Source organism: Lynx canadensis, chromosome B2 (genome assembly GCF_007474595.2).
Source record: "Lynx canadensis isolate LIC74 chromosome B2, mLynCan4.pri.v2, whole genome shotgun sequence".
Classification (NCBI taxonomy): domain Eukaryota; kingdom Metazoa; phylum Chordata; class Mammalia; order Carnivora; family Felidae; genus Lynx; species Lynx canadensis.
The window spans coordinates 103,302,117-103,308,853 of record NC_044307.1 but is presented as its reverse complement, the minus strand read 5'-3'; the positions used below and the strand labels follow the sequence as shown (position 1 = coordinate 103,308,853).

The 6,737-nt window shown below is 38.6% G+C and overlaps 1 pseudogene; it reads right to left on the bottom strand.

The window, feature by feature from the left end:
- Window positions 1–5,550: 5,550 nt before the first annotated feature.
- Window positions 5,551–5,922, bottom strand: LOC115514313 (annotated as a pseudogene).
- Between the last annotated feature and the right edge of the window lie 815 nt (window positions 5,923–6,737).

The window sequence follows — 6,737 nt, the reverse complement described above, 5'->3', positions numbered from 1 at the left end:
AACTTTCAGATAACGGAGGGAAAGCTCGAGGTAAAAAAAAAAGTCCCCACAAAGAAGCAAACTTTGAGATTCCCGGTGTTTTATTTTCGACTAGAATCTTAAAGAAATCCAGAAGGACACGTGCTGAAGATCTAGAACCTGTTGTGGGGCGGGCCCGATGAAGACTTGCCACAGAACAAAAGGAAATGGCGGGTTACTGACCTGCCCTTCGGAGAGGTTCCAGAGCAATCTTCGGGGATTGCCCTATGGTTAGTCAATCTGAATCTCCCTTAGAACAAGCTGAAAACCCAGAACAAAGCACAGGATCAAAATCTAAACCTGTGTCTCCCATAGTCTGTTTTGCAAAACACTAGTTCCATGGTATATGCATAGTTGATAAAATAAGAAGCATGTTCCTTTCTCAAATAGTTTGGGGAAGCTTTTAGATTAAATGTTGACAAATGTATTTGCAGGAGCACCTGACTGGAACCTTGAATGTGAAGCTGTGCTTGTTGATCTCCCAAACAGAGGTACCATGTTCACACTTCTCTAACTAGTGTCCTCGGAGATTCCTCATGGAAAAAAAGTGTCCCATGGTCCATAAAGTAGAGAAATATGTGTCAATGGGCTAGACACCTTCTCATCTTTGAATATCTTTCTTTTTCATCTCCTGTATTCAGCCCACTGGCATTGATTTGTTTCTTCCATCATAATATTTTTCGAATGTGTCCATTTAAAATCATATATTATTTTAACGTACGGCTGGGTGGCACCTGGCTGGCTGTGGCACCTGTGTGGCTCGGTTGGTTAGGCATCCGACTCCTGATTTAGGCTCAGGTCATGATCTCATTCACGATGGTGAGATCGTGCCCCACGTCAGGCTCCATGATGGGCAAGGAGCCTCAAGATTCTCTCTCTCTTCCTCTACCCTTCTCCCCAACCTGCACTCTCTCTCTCTCTCTCTCTCACAATAAATAAATAAATAAATAAATAAATAAATAAAATCATATATTAACATTGAGCTTCTATTAAATACTAGGCATTTAAAAACCTTTATCATTTAGTTTTTGAAAAATTATGGATGTTAATTTCGCCTCTGTTTTCTAAGTAGAGACACTGAGGTGTAGAGAGATTGGGTACCTTGATCAGGGTCAATGGACTCATAAGTGATTGAGCTTTGATTTAAGTCTTTGAAGTACATGCTTTCCCCAGTAGCACATTTTAATTCTACTTCAATGACCTTCCTTATTTTCACCATGCACCACAGCAACAGCCTCCTTAGTTTGTCTTCCTTCCCGGCAGTCTCTTTCTGCTTCGATCCGCCTAGCCCTGCTATATTCCTGCTGCCAGGCTAATTTCTCTTACATGCATGTATCCCAAAGATCAAGGGCCCCAAAAGCCCTTATTTGAATCTGGCAGGGGAGGGAGCTGTGAGGGTCCAGTGGCTTCATGGAAACTTCACCTATGGAAAAAATGTTTCTGCTGCCATTAACACTTTCAAAGAAAAAAGATTATAAATTATCAGAAGAAGGTGAGACAGTTATAACTTTCTAGAGTATTTGAATATGTACCCTCAAGTCAAGTAGCATCTAGAGAGGAGCAGGATATGGAGAAGGAATGAGCTAATGGTCCGGTTATTGCCTGACTTCCCTCTTTGCCTGTTGCACACCATGGGGAGGTAGGTCCTCCCCTGCACAGGAGACCAGGTCTGGGAAACCTACCAACAATCCATGATGGAAACTAGAAAGGGAAGCTGATGTTTTGATTAAGCGAATATTTGAAATTATTTCATTCCAAAGAAAAATATCCCAATTAAAGTGCCAAGCATTCAGTATTCACAAACAGAAAACAGATGCAACATGTGTTCAGTTTGAAACTGACTTGGGAATAACTCTCCTGAAACTGAATGTGGACATATTTAAACAATATAATTCATAACAGAGCTCTAGAAGGGTTTCGAAGAGGAGACAAAGGAGTACTATACACACATTTAGCTATCCCTAGAGTATGGGCATGTACTGAATGTAATTAATATATGTCTGCTATTTAGCTCTGCAATTTCCACATGCTTTTTACGTGACTGCATTACTGATTACATAAGACACTAAAATCTTTTTTAGGAATACATATAGTGGTAACGTTTTTAGAACCAAATTATAAAAATAATTAGCCGGTGGAAAAACTTTTTTTCTACTTCTCAAGTTCAATATTTTCCTGAAAAAATTTTCTGCTTCCTGATTTGGAAAATGAACTTGGAGCCAAGATTTACTTTCTCTTAGAAAGGAAACTTCAATAAAGTTTTGTCATTCTTTGATCCTTTTAGAAAAACGAGGCTTATCACTCTTCAGAAAACAAAATTCTCCGATAACTTCTTGCATTCCTTTTGTATAAACGTGGGAGTACAAGACAGGATCATAGTTAAAAAAAATTATTCTCAGGACTGCTAAATTTTAGCCAATCTTCCACCCAAGTGAATAAAAAGTTTTAGCAGGTCCATAAAATGCTTCCACATATTTCTAACCAGAAAGTTGATGGTGGATATCAGGTTGTAATATTTTGCAGTTAATATTGTCATCAGTATTTTCCATATGTTTTTTTGTTGTTTTCCTTCATTTACCAAATGAGATTTCTCAAAATTTTAATGCGTTGTTTTAGCTACAGTCCTCACATTCAAAATAAATTTACATAGAATCTATTCAACAAATATATATTGAATGCTTGCTATGTGCAAAACACTATACTGTGCTGTTTTGAACTTTCCATTTGAATTAAACTTTTATATTGGTTAACTTATGTGTTAACTTCATAGACTGATTTTAGAAGCAAATTTTCAATTAGGTTTTCTTTATTCTAGTTCCTCACCAACCTACTTTACAATTGACTCTGTACCTGTGGCGTCGCAATTGATAAAAAAGAGTGGGTTTAATACGGTGTATTATGCATCCAATACAATTTTAAATTATTAATCTGATGCAAAAGTGGGGAATAAGATTAAAACGTTAAATAAAAGTGGAAATATATAGATATAGTACGTGACCTAAGACAATATAAACATATATATGACCAGCGAAGATATTATGACAGATTTCATTATTTGCCCCAATTCCCCCTCCCCACCCCACTTTCCCTCTATGCCATGCCATTTGGCAGTGCTCTCCCATAGTAGGCATACTTCTTATGGACTATTACTTAGGTTGTGTTTGATCTCTACTTTTGGTTTGGTCATGTGAATTGCCTTGGTCAATAGAATGAGGCAGAAGGGATAGCGTGCTAGCTCCAAAGTTAAGCCTCAAGGGATCTTGCATATTTCCACCTTCTCTCTTGTGTTCCTGCCACCCATGAGAAAGATAAGCCCAGGGCTAGCCAGGTGCCAGAAAAAGGAATTTAGACACATGGAAGTGGGTTGCCCCCACTAAAGTAGTCGAACCAACCTATAGCTGGAGCCCAGCTCTTATCAGCTCTGTTAGTTTTCCAGGACTGCCGTAACAGACTAGGGGGCTTCAACAACAGAAATTCGGTTTTTCACAGCCCTGAAGCCTGGAAGTCCGAGATCAAGGCTAGAAGTCTGGTAGGTTTGGTTTCTTCTGAGGCTTCTCTTCTTGGCTTGTAGCTTGTCTTTATGTTCACCTAGCATTCTCTTTTGAGGCATTCCTCTTTTGTAAGAACACCAATCATACTCGATTAGGCCCACCATAATGACCTGATTTTAACTTAGTTACTTCTTTAAAGAGCCTTTCCTCCAAATACAGTCACATTCTGAGGAACTAGGTGTTGGGACTTTGACATATCATTTTTGGGGGGATGCAAGTCAACCTGTGACATCAACCAAACTCAGCCTAGATCAGGCAATCCTCAGGTGTCAAAGAGATTCATCAGCTATAATAATAATAGATTAGCATTTTAAGGAAGTGAATTTTGGTGTGCTTTGTTTCAAAATATTAGCTTATCAGGGGCGCCCGGGTGGCTCAGTTGGTTGAGCGTCCGACTTTGGATCAGGTCATGATCTCACAGTTTGTGAGTTTGAGTCCCACATCAGACTCTTGGCAGTCAGCGGAGAGCCCATCTTGAATCCTCTGTCTCCCTCTCTCTCTGCCCCTCTCCCGCTCATTCTCTCTCTCTCTCTCTCTTTCTCAAAAATAAATAAATACATTAAAAAAATTAGCTAACCAGTACAACTTGCATGAAAAAAATTTAAATAATTATTGGTCATGAGATATGGGGTAAATCAAAAATATTTTAAGATTGTTGGGTCACCTAGGTGGCTCAGTTGGTTAAGCATCAGACTTCGGCTCAGGTCATGATTTCCCGAGTCTGAGATGTGCTGACAGCTCCGAGCCTGGAGCCTGCTTCAAATTCTTCTCCCTTTCTCTCTCTGCCCCTCCCCCACTTGTGCGCGCGCTCTCTCTCTCTCAAAAATAAACATTAAAAAACTTAAAAAAAATGATTGTTGCTACATATTCTTTAAATTGGCTGTATTTTTTCTGTATATAAAGTAATACTTCTCCATTGTTATAAAACAGAAAATATAGTAAACAAGAATATAAAAAATATAAAAACAAGAATCAGTTGTACTGTGCCCCCTTCCCCATCATGGTAGAAAACCAGTGTTAAATACCTTTAATTACTTTCCTATTTACAAACACAAACATATCCATACATATTTTTACACATACATCCACACATATTTTTACAAAATCAAGTATTGTATTATACATATTTTAAAACTGCTTTTACTTTTTTTAATAAAATTCCAAGGATAGTGTTCTGTTAATGTAAAGCTATATCATAATTTTAATGACTGCATAGTATACTCTTTTATCAATTACCAGAATTTGCTAACTTTTTATTGGCTATTATTTAGATTGCATTCATTTTTAAAAAAATTTTTTTAATGTTTATTTATTTTTGAGAGAGACAGAGACAGAGTGTGAGGTGGGGAGGGGCAGAGAAAGGGAGACAGATTCTGAAGCAGACTCCAGGCTCTGAGCTGTCAGCACAGAGCTCAACGCGGGGCTCGAACTCACGGACCACAAGATCATGACCTAAGCTGAAGTCGGGCACTTAACCGAGTGAGCCACCCAGGCACCCCTAGATTGACATGCATTTTTTATCATTATTTTATTTTTTCATTAAAAATAAAAGATGCAAAAATGTTTCTTTCTAAAATGCCTTGAGATTTGGGGTTAAAAAAATAAAATACATGTGGAGACTATTACTAACTATAAGTTAGCATAGGTTTTTCTGCCAACTTTACATAGATGGCTTTAACAAAGTATAAAGATGAAAATGTATTTGGCCTCGGTATAAAGGTCAGTGAAATTTAAATAAGGATGATGGTTAAAGCAGAGCTGATAATTTCTTTAAAAATTTTATAAATGTATACTTTAATAAGAATATAAGCAAATAGGTAAGTTTGTGGAGAAGCTGACCAAGATACATATGTTAGGAGATACAAGTGGTCCATCTAAATCTTCTATATTTCCTTTTTTTTTTCTTACAGAATATTCAAGTTGTTTAATGTGTATTTCTCATGTGCCATTTTGGAAGTCCTTTATTGTAAAGACCATTCTTTTGTCTGATTACAAACAGCAGCCACACTGTCAGTGATTATTCTGGACCTCCACGTTGGATAAATTCAATTTCTTCTCGAGACACAAGTTTCCTTCTGTATTTCTGACGTAATGTTTTTATTATTTCTGCAGTGTCTGGTGGACCCTGATGAATCAGCAAATCTGGTGATTTCCTGCCCTTAGAACGCTGTGAAATTGAAGAAGAGTGAGATGGGAGTCCTGCTGAGCTCAAAACTTCTGATACATTGAGTTTAGGATTGTCTCTTCTGTCAGGGAACCTTATTCATGGACTATGTGGTTTGACTACCTGAACAACTCTGCTGGCAGACGCCCATCTTGATGCCCCCGATGGTTTCATTTTAAAACATTAATCCCACTGGTATCTACTGAATTACCTACAAAATGTGTGACACTTGCCTCCACACTACAGAAATGAAATGTGGCTTGAGATGTCTCCCTGCTGAAGAGGAGCAGACAGGGATGGGTATAGGTGACCCTGAGGACTTGCCACCTGACATCCGCAAGGTTGCTTATGGGATGATGAAGGAAGTTCAATGTTAAGTGTTAGAAAAAAACATGTTTTCTACTTTTATAATTAAAAAACTGTTCTTGGGGTGGGGGGAACGTAAAAAAAAAAAAAAAGAACTGTTCTTAAGAGCAGGGCTTTTCTTCCTGGTGTTTCTTTCTGTGTAAGAAACAGTAAAATTCTCACTTGCCTAACAGCAGGATACATTTAACAACCCTCAGCATCCTTCTAAGGAAGAGCCTCCCAAGCAAATATTTTCTGTGAGGCTTCTGAGGTGGTTTCTTTCCCCCTTGGGCTTGGGTCAGCCATCTGTTAATTGTGGGTCTGGTTTCTTTCTTGCCTTCTGTCACCCCCAACTCAGTGGGCCTGGCCACAAAAGGAAGTCAACATTGACCACACAAAGACACCCTCTGTCTGGTATCATTTGTTCTGTACTTCAGGGGACCCTACGTCGGTTGGGACTCAGTGCCAAAGAATCTCTACTTCTGGAGAATGTGGTGGTGATGTCCTTGTGTAATTTCTCCTCCAGAATGCAAGACCACTCACTGTATCAAGTAATGTACTTCTCAGAGGCATCTTTCTCTGCAAAATTGGGAACCTCATGGGAGGAAACAATATTTTTAGCTGAACGAACTGTTTGAATCTAGGTTAGTGTGATCCAA